Source organism: Mizuhopecten yessoensis, unplaced genomic scaffold (assembly GCF_002113885.1).
Source record: "Mizuhopecten yessoensis strain PY_sf001 unplaced genomic scaffold, ASM211388v2 scaffold2411, whole genome shotgun sequence".
Classification (NCBI taxonomy): domain Eukaryota; kingdom Metazoa; phylum Mollusca; class Bivalvia; order Pectinida; family Pectinidae; genus Mizuhopecten; species Mizuhopecten yessoensis.
This window is the reverse complement of record NW_018404533.1, coordinates 248996-268680: the sequence shown is the minus strand read 5'-3', so window position 1 is coordinate 268680 and position 19685 is coordinate 248996. Positions and strand designations below refer to the sequence as shown.

The following is a 19685-nucleotide window of genomic DNA, read 5'->3' as shown; positions in this document are numbered from 1 at the left end:
CATTTTAAGAAGCGAAACATACAATTATACCTGTGGATTGGCCGATTCAAATATCGGTTCAAAGAGAGGCTTGAATTTCCTACGATTAATGACGAACCTGATACTACAGGTAGTGTTGACCCGTAGATCAGTTACAACACACTTCTGGCTATAAGGTCTATAATCATCTCGTCACGGCTACTTACACAAAATCTACCCAACAAAGGGAGATAACTATCAAATATTGATTGACACATCATCAATTCACGAATCCGTAGAGAGGTTGATATCTCTCTGACAGGTGTGGGGGATCTCTATATTTACTGTGGATCAACCATGATTTTATACAATACTTATATTCAAATAGTGCCTTCCATCCTCCTCCCTTTCACCCCCTCCCTCCTCCCCCTCCCTCCCCCCCCCCCCTCCCCCACGTGCCACCATCCGGTCCCCTAACTCCTTCTCCTGATACAGGTTTCCCTTTATGAGTATTTAAACTTACGATAGACTACCCACAGACCCCCTTCTTTCCTGAATTGCTTAATTCCCTGATTGGTTGAGAAGAAATTGAATTGACCTATTTCTTGATTAGCTAAGATAATGTTAATCTTTTTTATTTTGACTAAGATAATATGAATCCTCTTCCTGATTGACTAAGATAATCTTATTATATTCCCTAATTTAACCAGATAATGTTAATCTCTTTCCTGATTGGCTAAAATAATGTTAATCTCATCCCTGATTGGCTAGAATAATGTTTATTTTTTTATTTTGACTAAAATCTTATGGATCCTTTTCCTGATTGACTTAGATACTTATATTATCTTCCGTTTAACCAGATATTGGTAATCTCTTTCCTGATTGGCTGCAAATAATGTAAATATCTTTCTGGATTAGCTAAGTTAATGTTAATCTCTTTTTTGATTGGCTAAAGTAATGTTAATCTTTTCCCTGATTGGCTAAGATAATGTAAGAATATAAGACTGCTTTAAAAATGCACACTAAACAAATATGAAGCTTTGTATTCCTTTTATAACATGATATACCTCTCATGCAGTCTTTTCCCAATTAAACTAAGACAGAGACAGGGAAGTACCCATGATATTGTAAAAACCTTAAAACTCTTTAAAATTCAGACCTTTTGACATTTTGTGTGATTTATTTCAGAAGGTAAAACATTGAATTTCCATGGTAAAAGCCTAAGACTTTTACCTCTGAAAATACAAAATTACCTCATCATTAAGCCTCAGTGGATAATTGTGTTTCTAGGGTTGATAAATCATTGTGTTGACCTCCTTAATAGTCAATAATTGTATATCTGTAGCAGTGATTACCCATCAAATCATTACATGAATACCTCATTATAGACACATCTTCAAAAACAGCCAAATCAACTATGGATATTTCATCAGCGTCATTTACAAAATTGTCGGGAAAATCGTCCATTATAGAATAACCTTTTCCAGCGTAAACACAAACAGTGTCAATAGCCCACAATCATGTCAGCCTCAATTTCATGCACGAATATTCATTTCACGGCTCTCACAAAAAAAAATAGTCCCTTTTTATTTTCAATTGTCCAATTAACTTTTCAACACATGCCAATCATTTTTTAGATAGTTATTTTTTATTTCAAACTCCGAGTCCTTTGTACTACGATAATCATACCCCCAGAGGTTCCTTTGAACCTGTCAAAGAAGATATGTCCACGAGGAAAGGTAAATTGTCCATCCTCCGGTCGTGACAAACACGGTGATCGATGGTGAGTATAAGGAATGTAATTATGCTCTGTTGAACTGCAATAATTTCTAATTTCATATAAATACTGAAATTTTGATAATTTTCGAAATAATTACCTTTTTTTGTCTACAGCTCAACCTTACTAAACACTATTTGATCAACAGAAGTGGGGGGTCTAAACCCAACGGGATGGGTGGGAGGGAGGAATGGTGGTGGTGGTGGTGGTGGTGGTGGTGGTGGCATTGTCATTTATAGGCGGAGCAAAAATGGGGTAAGCTGTTAGCTGAAAACTTCTATCTTTTGTGTGTGCATGTGTGTGTGTTGAGTGGGGAGAAAAGGGGGGGGGGGGGATGGATGGGGGCACCTTATACCAAATGCATGATATATGTTTATGCTGAAATAAAGTCAATTAAAAAAAATAATATACACACCTACCCCTTCTCCTAACTGTATACATATGTATATCCTCTACATACATAGCCGAGACGGAAAGAAACGGGAATATCAGTCTAAATAAAACAACATATGGTTCACATCTTAAGCCAGTTATTAAGAAATTTTAATAACATTTTAAAACATTTTGTTTATATTGGATTGCCTGTAGGGTGATACCGGAGTACCTCCCTACTGTGTCTGACACTGAAGTCAGACACTGGATTCAAGGTCGAACTGCTTATAATTTCCGTACATTCACATTCTCACTATCATCAAGATTCTGGGGAAGTCTTTAAGAATACATTACAGATGATCTATCATGTTTTATATTCAACAGACCCTTTCGTTTATCCATGTGATATGTGTCTGGTACAAACGTTTAGGAGACCATTCGTTGACTCTTACAAACGTTTAGAAGACCATGCAATGAGTTTCATGTTCTTTTAAATCTATTTAATAGCAGTCAGTCCATCACACTGGATGTTTGCTGTTAAAACTATCAAAACATATGTCCTTTTAGCACCGTGGAGAGACTGAAGTACGAAAACAGAGAACAGCTGGCTCCGTATGATTTCTATATCAAACTTATTCAAGTATTTCCATTAAAGAGATTCAAGAACTGTGTCTTTCACCCTGAAAATGATACGCCATTCCCTTACGATCCAGGAGAACTAGATGAACCCGCGAGACGAGACGTGCCAGGAGTAAGATGTCGCGAACATGTGCATGATACGACCAACATTGAATACGTGATTCAGGTTTTTTTAATATCTATTTCATGTCATTAGGAGTCTAATAAAAGCTTGAAGCCAATACTGATGGAATATGTTTACATTTACTGTAAATTTCATGTGATGTTGGTCGTTAGGGCTTACACAACTCCAAACAGCTTTATACCAGATGCCTGTTTTGTTGTCACGGTAACTCATACTGCTTTCACTTTACCTAAACTAACATTCACCACAGATTGTGTATTTATGATCCGATTCATACACATGTTTGTTTTACTAGACACTTTCACACTGCATACCCAAGCTTTTAGTGGAATCTGAAGTTACATCAGGCAGGAGTCAGAATTGGAAGTTTCTTTACATCCTGGAAATTTATACTTAGCTAGACCTTGTAAACAGCTGACATCTTGAGACTTGGCTGACAAATCTAACTTTACAGGATATATAAGAACATCGTGATGCCGAGTTGTTCCTTGTATTACCAAAATGGCTGCTTATACATGTGTCAAGGAGGAAACTAATTACTTTTAAAGCTGAAACTGTATACCATACATGCTAGACTTCTGTCAAAGAATGTGACAGCATTTCTTTTAAAAGGTTAAATTTTAGACATACAATATCTACACTCTTCAGCATGGCCACGCATATCTTGCCAAATTCATAAGATTTATTTCGCAAAAATCTATTTATTTTTAAACTTTTCCGGCAAAATCTGCAATCTCATCCTCTGAGGGCGTGTCACGGATTTGATGTGCTGCTCAGTAAGGGGATTTCTAGCCAAATTAACCTTACTCTCTGGATCTTGTGTCATGGCAGTAAAAACAGTTGATTAAAAGGTTAGGTAGGGTATCTGAGGTCAGGGGTCAGTTAAACAAAGATTGCGGTCATATGGTGTTTAAGAGGTCATGGGGTAGATTGTTGGGCAGTGTCAAAGGTCATGGGGGTTAGAGGTCAGGTAGTCTGTCAAAGATATAGGGTAGATTGTCGAGTAGTGTCAATGGTCCTGGGGGTTAGAGGTCAGGTAGTCTTTCAAAGGTCATGGGGTAGATTGTTGGGTAGTGTCAAAGGTCATGGGGGTTGGAGGTCAGGTAGTGTGTCTAAGATCATGGGGTAGATTGTCGAGTAGTGTCAAAGGTCATGGGGGTTAGAGGCCAGGTAGTCTGTCAAAGGTCATGGGGTAGATTGTCGAGTAGTGTCAATGGTCCTGGGGGTTAGAGGTCAGGTAGTCTTTCAAAGGTCATGGGGTAGATTGTTGGGTAGTGTCAAAGGTCATGGGGGTTGGAGGTCAGGTAGTGTGTCTAAGATCATGGAGTAGATTGTTGGGTAGTGTCAAAGGTCATGGGGGTTAGAGGTCAGGTAGTCTGTCTAAGGTCATGGGGTAGATTGTTGGGTAGTGTCAAAGGTCATGGGGGGTAGAGGTCAGGTAGTCTGTCTAAGGTCATGGAGTAGATTGTTGGGTAGTGTCAAAGGTCATGGGGGTTAGAGGTCAGGTAGTCTGTCAACGGTCATGGGGTAGATTGTTGGGTAGTGTCAAAGGTCATGGGAGTTGGAGGTCAGGTAGTCTGTCAAAGGTCATGGAGTAGATTGTTGGGTAGTGTCAAAGGTCATGGGAGTTGGAGGTCAGGTTGTCTGTCAAAGGTCATGGAGTAGATTGTTGGATAGTGTCAAAGGTCATGGGAGTTGGAGGTCAGGTAGTCTGTCAAAGGTCATGGAGTAGATTGTTGGGTAGTGTCAAAGGTCATGGGGGTTGGAGGTCAGGTAGGGTGTCAAAGGTCATGATGTAAAGACCAGGAAGTGTGCCTTGGTTCAAGGGTCAGGGGTCAGGTAGTGTCGCAGAGGTCATGGGGTCAGAGATCAGGTAGTGTATCTTAGGTTAAAAGGTCAGTATCTTGGACTGGATAACGTGTATGAGTTAGTAAGTTGGTTTGGAATCCAAAACGGGTTTGGAGGTAGGAGGATAGGGTCAGGGTCAGAGAGTGGGCCTGAGGTCATGTGCCTGGGGTCAGGAAGTGGTTGTGGGTTGGGCATCTGAGGTTGGGGTCCAGAGGTTCGGGTGTTAAAATTGATGGGTATAGTAATACTAATTGGTGGTTCGGTGATGTAGTTTCGAGAGGCTGTTGTTGTAGGTTTGGGTTAAGAAGTAAGGAACAGGAAACATCTGGACCACTAATTCCTCATTTTTCAAATTAAGCGTTTTTTCTCTGAAGACATATAGGTTTTTCGTTGTATACAGATTTTTAACATACATGCTACTCCAGTAATCACGGTGAACATTCCTTTACACATGTTTCTCCTTCCGATACAGTTTGTCTTTCTCCTCACCATCAATCATTTTTTCCTTTTTTCATCATTAATGTTTTTCTCAATTTTTCCTGAATCAGCTGTATTCACATCATCTGCCTAATCTTACTGCAAATTTTACTTTTTTTGTGAGTTACATATTTTCATGTGATCCATTAGTTGTGTGGGTATTCTGTTATTAATTTAGATGTCTTACAAAAATAAAAAATAAAACAAGGTACAGCAATTGTAATATATTTTTCTGTGAATTAACTCATTCATCCCTGAAGACTCATTTGAACTCTTCCAATTCAAAGGTTGGAATAGTTCATTATGAAATTTCAGGGGTGAATGAGTCAATGTAAAGGGTAAAGGTTACCAACAAATTAAACTATGTTATTAACATTGTCGCTATTTTGAAATACTTGTTCAAGTCCTTTACAAGAGAAATATTCCATAAAAGTCACATATTGCCATGCATTTTATTGAATTATATTTGTCTGAAATTTAAATGTTCATATATTATGGAAAGTGCTGGAATGAAACGGAAATTACCAAAAAAAAAAGCAAAAACGCAGGATTCGAACTCAGGACCTTGACATGGCAAAGTGTTTACACTTAACCAATGTGCCATACAAGCACATCATCAAAATATGTGTTTAAAAATGAAAAACTTGACAGGGGAAGTCACTCTAAGCTTGAAAAACTCCCTTTAGTCACGTTATCTTCGATAAAGAAGGGAGATTACTCAAGTAAAAAAAAATCTGAGTGGAACTCTTCTTCACGATGCAGTGGTATACCTTTTACCTTAAAATATTGTGGCAGTCATAAAAGAAATATTTTGGCAGAAATATTTTTTCTACAAAAATTGATAAATCTTATTATGTCATCAATGGTACCTTGGGGAAAATCAGCGTATGTGTGATTTTCCCCTGGAACCGAGGAGGCATTATGTTACATGATTTTTTCACTCTTTTGAATTCCTTTAATCCTCTCTTACTAAAAAAATATTTTTTAATTTTTAAAAATTAGAAAATCACTTACCTTTAATTGCTGTATTCAGAATGCTTGCTGGTTCGTATATCCAAAATAATGGGTTGTTGTTGTTATTGTTGTTGCTGTTATATCCAATTTTCAGGTTAAAATTGTTAACAAAAGCACTCAATCGCTGAATTACACAGAATGCTGAGTTGTTGAATTAACAAGAATGCAAAAAAAATATGTTTTTGGATTACCCAGAATGCTATGTTGTTATATTACCCAGAAATCCAGGTTATTGGAGTCAGGTTTGTTAGATTACCCACAATGCCCTGGGGGTCTTACTTAGCACTCCAGTACACCTCTCAACGAGACACTGCACACAAATCCAATTTCACGAGTTTCGGTTTCGCGATGGTATTGACCAATCGATCAATTTGATTCTGAAACATTGTAAAATGAGCCGGGTGCCCCAGAACTCCACACACTGTGTTAATCGACTGACAATGCATGTAGGTCAGTGAGGACTGCAGGGAAAATCTCACATTCACCTTTTTGGTTTCTCTGCGTAGAATGTATATTGCTTCTGGTCTACAAGTGGAATTGAGGGCTTTCTATCCCTGCAGTGATGTTTGGTTTTATTCCAACATAAATACCGCTCAAATGACTTCCGTATTAGATAATTTGTCCTCAGGGCCTGGAGGTCCCTCCAGCACACCTTGATGTTGAACAGCACACACCCAAGACAAACCTCCACACACCTTCCTCACACCTCTAAACACTGCCTGGCTGTGTCGTCTGCTGTTGTGTGTCGTCTGCTTTTCTGTATCATCTGCTCTTTTTTGTCTTCTGCTGCAATCAGCTCTCCAGCATTCTACCCTAGAAATAGAAAAATGGAAACACAACATATTACAAAGTACAATTTTGTCAAGAAAAGGACAAAAAAACTGGTGCGACAGTAATCACCTATTCTGGAATTCTTGATTGTGATGATTAAGCCAGGCCTGAGAGATAATTTCGATTACTCTGTCAACACAATTCACATTAGGTGGTCTCCGAGGAGGGTCTTACTATATAATAACACATACAAATAATGGCTCTGATCTTCTCGGAGAGGAATGTAACTGTATACAAGGTCACAAAAACCATTCATCATTTGAATTTCTATGTATTTGGTGGCTGTGATTTACACATCTCTTAAGGGTGTATGCCACCTAAGTACAATATTTCCTTTCTCTCCAAAAAGACTACCACACTGAAAACTTATAATTTATCTTTTAGGAATAATTTATTGCATCAATTGATATATGACACATTTGAAAAGTACACAAGAAATGATGACACTTTAAAGGTACACAGGAACTGATGACATTTTAGAAAGAACATTAATTTTGATTACATATTTGAAAGAACCACAATATTGGATGATACTTTGAATGGTACACAAGAACTGATGACACTTTTTAGGGTACACAATACTTGTAAATTGATGATTAGACGGTTTCCTCAAGGGAGATAACTTTTACACAAATCACAGGTTTATCAGGTAAGGTAGCAGGTGTCTTGAATGTAATTTTGTTTTATTTTTCAAGGAAACAAACAAAAAAGCAAAATAAAATCAGTAATTACTTGCAGAAAATAGACAAAAACAAACAACAAAATCAGAACTAATATGAAAGGACAAGGATGAGAAATAAACCATAGATATGTCAACATAAAAATGTGTGTGCACAAAATATTGGAGTTCGTTTTATTTCTCAAAATATTTCTGAATTGAGCTTAAATTTCCTATCCAATCTTAATGTAATTGACCGCTTCTATATAAGGGCTGTGATGATCAGCAGTTTTCGATATCTACTCTCACTAAACGACAATAATATCACGGAAAACATTAATTAATTATTAAAAAAGACCTTGAGGTAAATATGGTGTTACCATAGAAACAATGTCTTTCTGGAAAGAAAACTAAACACGGATACAAGTTCGGTACACCTGTGTAACACTACCGAGAGAGAAATGATATTTTTAAAAAGTGGAATTTTGAAAAAGTGTTCAACAAATTAAATATACATACTGTTTTTGCAACTTAAGCATCACAGAGAACAAAACTGACCTCCATTTCAGCCGAGAATTCTTACAGTTGACGTCAATCACAACGGTGTCAGAAATTTCCCCTCCATTTTGTTTAACGGTAGCTTAAATAATTACGTGTAAGTTGCTAGACACTAGAAACGTGTCGTGGTAAGTAACGTGATGTGTTTTTAATATGTACTTGTAAAATAGCGTCCTCCGATAATTAGACTTTTGGCTCACGTGCTACTTGGGCTATTAAAACTAAATACTGCATTTTTACTAAACGTACTTTTACGAATGGTAGGCATGTTTAAATGATGTTACTGTCCTCATTTTTTTTCTGGTTCAAACATATTTGTGGCTTTTTTGTTGCACGCTCACTTTCAGAACAAACTAAACGGAAATTCCATTTAAATTAACTATGGACGCAAGAAATATCACATGTTTTAGACATGTCAACATTTTTATATTTGTCTATAAGACGCTTGGTTGTTTGATTGAAAATACTGTGCAAAAGCTTTGAATCAACCGCACAAGAGACTAAGACTAAGACAGTTCTGTCAATGTCGTGTTTTACAGTGACGCCCCTTTTTTTGAAACACATTAAAAAAAAGAGGCGAAGATGTTCAATTTAATGAGTGGAAACAGCATTGTGGACACTTCCCATAAATGTGAATTGAACAGACACTTTTAATAGTCCTGGCGGTATGAACTGACGTCAATCGGTTACGTACAGATCAACATGAAAACACTTTTGGGATTTTAAAAGGTGAAGAAGAATAATTAAACAATGTAAATCCTGCCAGCAGATATTTCACTCGATAATAAGTACACAACTGAAGTTCATACACAGCAATAATTTATTGTACCATGTTTCACACGTCAGTTCATAATTTGGTCTGCCGCAACATTAATAATCAATCGGGAACTGTCGGCACTTTTGTTTCCGTTTACGGAAAGTGCCGACGGTTCCCGATTACATTCAAAAGCAGCGATAATGCATTAAAAAATTAAAACGGTTGACGGATGAACAATCCGGATGAAATGGAGAAGTTATTACTAAAACACATGCATTAGAAGAAGGTCAATATTAAACTTGTTTTTTTTTTTCATTTCCCGAACTTGACTTAATGATACAAACAGACAAATATGTTCATACATCTTGCGTGAATTAAGCGTTCATGTCAACCACATCACGGACAGTCTGCGTTTGTTTATCTACGGAAGGGAATACATATATCATTTTACGAAAAGACACATTTTTGGTGTTAAAAAAATCAGGAAAGCGCATACAATATATTGTCTTTGCTTTCCAAAAATAAAACAACGTTAAAACAAAAACAAATTTTAGTTATGTTTGAACTTTAAGCTTTAGAATGACAAAATTTGATTGTCTGAACAGATGACTATTCCATGACTATTCCATAAAATACTCTTCCCCACCCAGCTGTACGAACAAACACCGACATATGTGAATAATACAAGTCATCAAACCATCATGTATGCGAAGCGATGTACTCTTAGTGATTCTTACCGACTTAACCTCAAATTGTAAATCTATTGGCCTAGAAAGCCAGAAATACTTCTCCCCACCTATCAGATAGTTGCAGAGCAATGCAGAGCTCGACGTGGTATATAGTCTATGTGTATTTACCTACAACAACTTACAGCTTAAGTGGCAGTTACATCGTGTTTGTACCCTGGTAAACCTGCACTTTACAACAATGGAACATCCCTATTATTGATCGTACGTATGGGAAGGTTTTGTTTAAGGTAAGACGGTCAAAGTTGCATGTATTTGTTTCAGTTTTGTTTTAGTTTTGAGAATCACGTGACGTGTAGAAGCTAATCTATTAATAAAGTTCTAACAGCAAGTAGTGTACCTATCTTTGATCTTTATCTCTCAATTAAGTAATCTATTTGAAAGAGAATTAGAAAGGTTCGTCCTAGTTTGTGTGTGCAGTTTTCTGTGACCTAACGGCTCTGAGGTATAAGGTGACATTGTTGTACCCTAGAGCTGTGTTACAGCCATACTCAGATGTCATCCCTAGCACAGCCTGTAATTACAGTAAAGTGTATAGCCCTCCTACAGTACAGGTACAGATCGCCTACAAAATACTCCTCGTGACAGCATTTTAAAATATAGAGGAATTACATCAACAATAATACCAAGTTAATTGGTTCTAAATTAACCAACATGCTAGAGCTTTACATTACCCATAATCCCAAGTTGTAGGATTCTAGGTTACCGATCATGCTAGAGATTTGCATTACCCAGAATCCCAAGTTGTAGGATTCTAGATTACCCAACATGCTAGAGCGTTGCATTACACAGAATCCCAAGTTGAAGGATTCTAGATTACCCAACATGCTAGAGCTTTACATTACCCAGAATCCCAAGTTTTAGGATTCTTGATTACCCAACATGCTAGAGCTTTACATTACCCAGAATCCCAAGTTGAAGAATTCTAGATTACCCAACATGCTAGAGCGTTGCATTACCCAGAATCCCAAGTTTTAGGATTCTTGATTACCCAAAATGCTAGAGCTTTACATTACTAAGAATCCAAAGTTTTAGGATTCTAGATTACCCAACATGCTAGAGCTTTACATTACCCTGATTCCAAAGCTGTAGGATTCTAGATTACCCAACATGCTAGAGCTTTGCATTACCCATAATCCCAAGTCGTTTGCATTCAAGATTACCCGACATGCTAGATTGTTGCAGAGTCTAGATTACCAAAAATGCGAAAGGGTCGAATTACTCAGAATCCCATGTCGTGTGTATTGTAGATTACCCGACATGCTAAAGTGTTAGATTACCCAGAATACCAAGTTGTTTGCTTTCTAGATTACCCAACAAGCAAGAGTGTTGGATTATCAAAAATGCCAAGTTGTTGGATCTTAGAAAGTGTTTGATTATCCAGAATTCAAGGTTATTGGATTGCCAAAAAATCAAGATCGCTTGGATTATTGAATAACCAACATGAAAAAGCTTTGAAGTACAGAGAATGCCAAGTTGTTGGTTTCTAGCTTGTCCAACATTCTAGATTGTTTGGATTACCGACAATGCCAAGTTGTTTTAATGCTAGATTGCTCAAGATAATGGGTTCCTTGATTATCAAGAATGCTGGTTTCTAGAGTCCAGGCGAGTTGTCTTGGCTTATTGTGTTTATCCACAAGACAACCAACCATTTGATCCCAAAAGAATGGGTCAGCTTCTGTTAATTTATCGGTCTTAATAAAACATATTTCTATGTATTTTTCATCCATTGCTTTCCTCAAAATTATCGTATAAATAAAACTGAAAAATATGATATTAAATTGTATTTAATCAGTTACAGATTAAACCATGCTCAAACTTGAACCAGGTCACCTAAACACCCACCCCGCCTAATTGCACTTAGTCATCTTTTGAATAAGTAGAAAGATCATTGTTTCTTTAAGGGCTACAACTGTGTCCTCCTGAACCTACCACTGACGTCACCCCCCCCCCCCCCCCCCCCCCCCCCCCCCCCCCCNTCCATTACGTCGTTGTTTACGGTTGCACTGCAGACGAGTCAAGTCTTTGGGTTCTCGGGGTATGACAGCTGTGAGTGGCTGTACTTACGTCACGTAAGACAGTGAGGCCATCACGACATTAGCAAGGTACTTTAACCGCGGGTCCTATTTCACCTCCGTACACTTACCGTTCTAGATTAAACTATGCTAAACATCCTGTCTGTAAAATTAGTTTAATTCGATCAAGTGTCTTCTCTTGTGTTAGTTTTTTCCCCCATTTAACAGTTAAATTTAACACTCTGTAAGTCTGTTATCAGGTTTGTATTGTCACTTGAATAAGATGCCTTCAGTTTTTTTCAACGTCCCTACAACCTCGTTAATTCCATTTTTAACATCTTCTACATGATCATTATTGTGGTTGTGCTGGTAGAGTGGATAGCGCAATTGCCTTTCATCGCAACGGCCGGGGTTCGAATCTCCGATCGGAAGTGAAAACGCAGGGTAACCTACCCCTCTTCTCCCAAGATCCCCTGCGCGCCGCCATCCGGGCCAACAAGAGTGATAACTTTAAACTTTTTTTTATTATTGTTGTTAAAAATATATAGCTAATTTTAATATATCATAATGTCTATAAGATAGCCATCGTTTCTATGGTGACGTATTCTGTACTTATTATACATATTACAAAAGAATATTGTTACTTTCAGAATAATCAGTTTGGTTTGTAAATCAAATGGTTTGTAATTAGACATTCACTTATAGAAATAATATTAACGGGAATTTTATACGTCAGGCTGTACGTAACACACGTGATTCAATAAACCACAGGCTTACATTATTTGCCAAGAATGATGAAATGTATGGTTTCACTTTCCACTAACGTGTAGCGCGGGGGAAACTGAACACCCTATCAGGACTCATTCCCATCAAGGTCCATCACCTTGAAGACTTATAGATATAAAATTAAAATCAATTATGTTTTTTTTATTATCACATTTGGATACAAAATATTCATGTAAGAAATTAAAAACTATTACCCTCTCGGTTATAGGTTAAAAAATATCAATAATTTAAGAAATATTTAAAAGAGTTTGATTTTTAAATTTGAAACTATCTATCATCAAGTAGTCAAAGCTTTGTACATTTGGTTCAGATAGTCGGCAGCAGTAAGAAAAACACTTAACTATTGAGCTAGAGATAGTTGGTATCTTCACGTAAATTAAATCCTGAATTATAAAATATCACGAAAATTGATTCAGATATGTGTTACGGTAAATTACACAACACAACTTAAATTATGACAAATAATTTTATAGAAGTACAAACATGCAATACGCGCTCACATACGTTATGTCGTTTAATTGTTAATGTGGCATGAAATCGAAAGTAGTGGTAAGAAAAACGGTTTTTTGACAAGAGTTCAGCAGTAAAAGAATAAGAAAACTGGTTTTTGACATGAGTTCGGCAATTGATGTAAGAAATCAGTTCGGCAATAGAAGTTAGAAAACCGATATTTTACATGAATTCAGCAAGAAAAGGCATGGAAACTTGTTTTTCACACGAGTTGTGTTGAAGATTATGGGAACAAAACTGGTATTTGACATGAGTTCAGAATAGAGCCTCTGAGGTGATTTGTATTTATGACAAGGGTTCGGCAATAGGGTTAAGGAAACTGGTATACGACATTAGTTCAGCATTATGACATGGGTTCGACAATAGGGGTAAGAACATGATGACTACAGCAGTAGAATAGCGATGTCAGATATTAGTTTGTTTCGGACGTGAAGTCTGCCAGCTGCCTGGTGAATTAGCCTGGCCTGTCAAGTAATCTGTGTATAATTCTAGAAAAAATCCAGCTCATCTCCAACTGAAGTATTACGATTATGACAGGACTAAAGACTCGGGGTGAGATTTATGTGTTTTTAACAGCTAGCCAGACACGGCGGTGGACGGTACGGGCGAGGAATGTGTGTGTTCTCGGCCTCAATATTAACGGCCACTCGAGTTCCGTTTTAACAGCCAAAACACAAGGAGTTTACAAAGTGTGTTTTTAAAAAAACATAATATGTTCTTTTTGTTTAAAATATCATAATTTATATATAACATCGGTCCGCCTGAAGAAGCCTCAGAAGGCATATAGGCCTAGTGATAGATCTTGGATATTTTTTTTTTTTTATTCTATATTTTCCTTCGCAAGAACTTTTTGAATTATTATCTACTACATATATATATATATATGAGATCCCCACTTTTATATTTGTACATATAATTCTTAAAAATCAATTTGTAGCATGTTGATATTAACATACAGTATACATATTGACTCTGTCACTCTCGTGGAATCATCAGAAATACTATTTGTTTTCGTTCGCGTTCAGTGTTTACAATTATCCGTCCTCGAAATAAAGTACTTTTAAAATGACGATCAAATAATCAGCTTGCAAGGATATTCTGTCTTTTCTCGCCATCTCTTCATGAAACCAGTTATGAAGATATTAATTTTCTTAGTGATAAAAAAATATGTGGAATATTCAAATAGATCGTTTATTTTGTCTCTTTGATAAAATCAGTAACGGTACGATAACACTAGACTGTTCAAGAAATCTAAGTTTTAGGTCGGGTAATATAACTGTTTCAATGCCTTATTTTAACTTGAAATTTTAAAATGAACTAACAAGATATATATAATGATGAAGAAGAAACGAAATATAACGAAAAAACTTGATCTTTCACATTTTTTTTACCTGAAGCAGCAACAGATCTAAATATTCCATTAGCGCTACCCTAACCCATTCTCTCTCCTTTGACGAAAACATATTTAAATTATTCATTTCCTTCGTGAAAATTTAGTTTTATCATTTTGCTGCTGCCGATTCCACAAAACTGATTTTTTTAATCCAACCCGTGTTTTATTTATTTCATATGAATATTATGAAAATTGAACAGTTTAAAATATAAATATTATTCAAACAATCCAACCCTGTCCCCACTTTGTGTTATTAAGCTCTGTCCTAGACAACCCATTAGGTGTTAAGTATAACATTATTAACGATCTAAGTGGCCCCGCGTGGTGCCAACAGACGTGATCTAAGCGACCTTACTTGGTGCCAACAGACATTATCAGTAGTGAGGCCGTACACCACACATCCCTTACCACATAGTAACCACACACCTTTAACACAACTCGAGCGTGACAAATCCACTTGTTGGCATCCAGTAAGTAGTACATTCCCTAATAGCCTGTATCCTGGAACACTCCATGCTTGACTGAACTTCACCAGCTTCTGCTCCGTTCACGGTTGGATGATCTACTTAAGGGTGATCTGTTAATGGTAACACGACCTCACAAAAACAGCACCAGTTTACGTAAGACTTGTACATCCGGCTTAATTCCGGATCGTCTAATTTTGAACTTGTTGAACACTTTGCTTTCAGATGTACGGACAATTCCAAATTTGAAGAATCTTTCGAATAAGCAAATCAGAAGTTTCAAATCCAAATATTTGTTCACAAAAGTAACTTAAAAACAACAAAATACATTCACTTTCACTTTGATCGCAACCTTACTTCTGGTTAGTCAACAATTTTGTTTCCGATTAGTCAGAAACATTATTTCCGGTTAGTCGACAACCACACTTCCGGTTGACCAGCAACGTTATTTCCGGTCAGTCAGTAATACATAATGTAGTTATGTGTTGCCAAACATAACACAGAATGACTGAACCATATTCCTGACGTGTGAAATGGCTCCAAGATCATAGTCCGTGTTAGCAGACTAAGACAAACTACAAGACGGTTTTACTTGTGTAGCAAATTACTTGCTGCACTCTTTAACTGTTGTGATGGCTGATATTACCGGAAAGTCCATCTATGGAAGGTGTTAATAATTAGTCACGGCTCAGTGCATTTCCCTACTACCCATTGACAGTTCCAATACAGTTTACGGTCCAGTGAACATCAGAAGCTGGTTCCTGGCAGGTACATGTGTACTTAGGATGCAGGGGGTTACAGTTGTAGGGTAGAAAATGTGTGAAAATATAGGAATGTTTCTCTCCGAGTGTGCAGCCAGTGTGTTGGACACGGAGAACTATTGTGGTAATATTCTTCTTAGCAGGAATTGATTACTTCTTGTGTTTGTCTAGAGATCAGACTAAATTGGGAAGGCATCTGGGGCTCTCCGTGGGGAAATCATCTCGGAAGATAACTTAACGCTTCCGTATTCTCAAACAGTTGTCGTGTATTATAATTGAAAATGCGGCCATACATGTTATTTTTTTGTTAACTGAAATATTACTTTAAAAGTGGCGGTTTTATAGTCAATGAACAAATATCACGTCATGGCAAACAAAAAGAAATGTCAGCTAACCCCTGATGGTCCCCAACCCTGACCAGATATACCGTATTTATGATGATAACGATGAACAAAAGATAGCAGACTGACCACAAGCCGAGAGGGGCACAATAGGGGGTATCAGAAGAGGAACTAATATTAGCAGGCTCGAGATACACTAACTAATATTCGGGGCGACAGAGGGATGACCGAAGTAAACATTCCGGAATTCATCCGGTGAATTGACATGGAATCTTGGCTAATTAGGACAAATCGCACGTGCACTTTACGTCACATAGACGCTTGTGGTGTCACGTGATACATGTGTGTCAACAATACTCTCTATTTAGGGGACGTTCAAGTAGACCAATATTTAGCATCGTAATCTTTTCTCTTGTCTTCAAAAATATAGTCCTTTATGTTTAGTCATTGGATTGTGGCATTGATCTTCAAACCTCAAAATGCGCATGTCACCGTGTTTGACGTCACAATACGAAATGACGTTGAAAGAGGCCGAGGTAGACAGATAAGGATTTTTTTTTTATTCTTCGCGTAAAATGGCACTCCTGTGAAGTTTCATAAAAAAAATGGACATTTTCTCGCCAGGAGTTTGACTCCGTCTTTCTGAAAAAAAATCTAAATCTGTCTTTATTTGTATTCGGATCATATTCCGTTCCTGACTCAGCACTTTACTGCCCCCATAATTATTTATGATAGAACCACAAAAATACAGTTCGAGAGATTATTACATCATCATTTCTTTGTACAGTTATTCCGATAAAAACCTAATGAATATTTAGTGCAATACATTATTCATTCCATAATCGCCAGCATGAAAAACGCTTAAATATGTACGCTTGCAAATATTCAAATTATGAGGATATGGGTCGTGCATGACCTTATAAGGGAGGTGGTCCGGGGCTCAGACAGACTGTGAACAATCACACATGTCGCAAAAAATTCCAGGCGGTGCAATCAAAGCGCAAAGTACACCATAAACCGCCAATCAACATCCATTCAAGAATTACAATACACTTAACGGGGAGATAAACACATCGCACGTGCATGCTCACTTGATTTCTGTCGTTATCATTCCGACGAAATCCGTCGTTAGTGTCACATTTTGATTGGTTCGCGACACAAGCATTTTTATTTTTAACATTACATGAATGACACAGTTTTTCGATTTTGACTCGTGACGATAAATCAGCGCAATGTTTATCGTCAACATTCGTCTTCCCTAAATCTGAAAGTTACAATGGAAACAAGGTATTGTTACGATCGGTTTAATTTGATAGTTTAATAAACATTGAAGTCTGTAATAGATTGAATTCTTTCGTGAGTTTCGATCAGCAATCTGTACCGGCAGACAAGATTTTCCGGGTGTGTTCCAATTGATCATCTTAAGTCTTTAATGGGAGAAGATCGATCATTTTTCAAAAACACGCATTTTGTTTAAATTCTACATCAAATATACATGTACATTTCAAAGATCTGACGTTGTAGGTTTCGAACTAGACAACATTATATAAATTCTTTAAGCTCCTTTGGACAATGGTTACTAGATTGTTGGTAGGTTTATAGTCACGGGGTCTGATTTGAGCAAGGAGAAAGGAACAAGTTTCGAACAGTTCAAATTACCAAAAATGATTCGTTTTGGACTATTAGACAATGCGGATGTCACTTTTTTTTCTTATTTGAGAGTGCATGAGGTCTTTCTTTCCCATTGTTTTAGTGTGTCATAAGTTCCTTTGGTGTTTCATCAGTTCCTGTTGTTTTGGTGTGTCATCAGTTCCTGTTGTTTTGCTGTGTCATCAGTTACTGTTGTTTTGGTGTGTCATCAGTTCTTGTTGTTTTGGTGTGTCATCAGTTTCGTGTGGTTTTGGTGTGTCATCAGTTCCTGTTATTTTGGTGTGTCATCAGTTCCTGTTGTTTTGATTTGTACTTTGTTCCTTTTTTTTGTGTGTCGTCTTAAATTCTGTTTCCACGTTCTACGTTTCTACGTTTTGCTTTTATTTGCAGATAAAGTTAAAGAGAGATAGACGAAGTACAAAACTTTTCTCAAAATATGGCTAATTCCCTTACAATTCGAAACACATGTGCATCTTTCATAATCGTTAGAATGAGGTAATTTAGTAAAACTCAGCTCAAGGTTGTTTACAATATTTGACAAATAGCTTTTAGATAGACCAGGTATGACTTAACACCTGCCAAATGCTACATCACTTTCAATCTTAAAGATTCTTCACAAAACGATTAAAATCCCAGAAATAGCTAAGTCAGAGGTGATTTAGAAGTGTGGTTTACACACTGTGTACGGGTTGGATCTAGAAGGCATGTTTTAGAAATGTTGTTCGACATCGTTTTCTGGGAGGTCTACTTGAGTTTCGTAAACGTACTATTAAAGAAATCATATTTTAACAACATTTAGCATAAATATATCACATTACAAGTGACTGAGATTTTGATCTCTATCTACTAAGTAATGCGTGTCAATAAAACCTATCTTTTTCATCTGAACTGATAACAAATATATCACAGAAAAAAACATGCGCCTGTTTATCTGTTTTCTTTTTCCCTCTTAACATTTTTCTTTCTTTTTTTTTCTGCCCGTTTTCCTACTAACATATTTAGCGCATATATAAATACGTAAATTGCATGTACTGAAACCTAGGTTAGGTATAACATGTATGGAATTCATTAAGTATTATGGGATGTGTATGAGTATGGTTAAGAAACATGTTATATATTTGTGTTGCAACTGTTTTGACGAAAAAAGCTTAATGAATTTTGTTCTTATGATACGATTTAACATGACTTAATTCTTACAGAAAACGCGATTGTGTGAGGGTCCTTCCGCAATCGGTAACCGTCGGCACCTTCCACAAACGAGAAAATATTTTCTCGTTTACGGAAAGTGCCGAAGGCTACCGATTATTCTGGTCTGCCGCTTTTGTCGATTCGTTCTTGTTTATTTCGTCTTTATTTTATTATGTCGTTTTCCCCAAAATCTCCACAAGGCATAACATCTTTTTCAGAAATGATTAATCAAAGCTGTAGTTATGTCAGAAAAAAATTCCAACACATAAATACCAGGGCTGCAAGAATATAATAATTATATCTTGCGACGATATATCGCGATATTTTGAATACGATACGACACACATTATGTTTGGGAGGTTACGATACACCTTAAACATTCTCAGGATTTTGTCGTTTCTGAATTTAGTTTACTCATATCGGTTCAAACATGGAGTGATGGTTACAGCTCGGCACGCATGTCGAAAGACGTGAATTAAGTGAAACTTCAAAGTCATGCCCATTTTGGACCAAGTCTATCTCCTGTTGTGATATTACCATTACAATTTGCAATATATCTGTTCTTTTTGCTTCTACTGCTACTTTGTGTATCGTGACCCCAGTATCGTATCGTGACCCCAGTATCGTATCGTGACCCCAGTATTGTATCGTGACCCCAGTATCGTATCGTGACCCCATTATCGTATCGTGATCCCAGTATCGTATCGTGACCCCAGTATCGTATCGTGACCCCAGTATTGTATCGTGACCCCAGTATCGTATCGTGACCACAGTATCGTATCGTCATCTTTATGTATCGTTACACCCAGAATTATTAC

The 19685-nt window shown here is 37.0% G+C and overlaps 1 long non-coding RNA gene across 1 annotated transcript in view; it reads right to left on the bottom strand.

The window, feature by feature from the left end:
* Positions 1 to 6223: 6223 nt before the first annotated feature.
* The window catches only part of LOC110445914, a 74376-nt gene continuing 60914 nt past the window's right edge, over positions 6224 to 19685 (bottom strand). The window contains exon 4 of the long non-coding RNA XR_002462408.1: positions 6224 to 7022. This is a non-coding gene — a long non-coding RNA (uncharacterized LOC110445914). The remainder of the gene's footprint in view (positions 7023 to 19685) is intronic.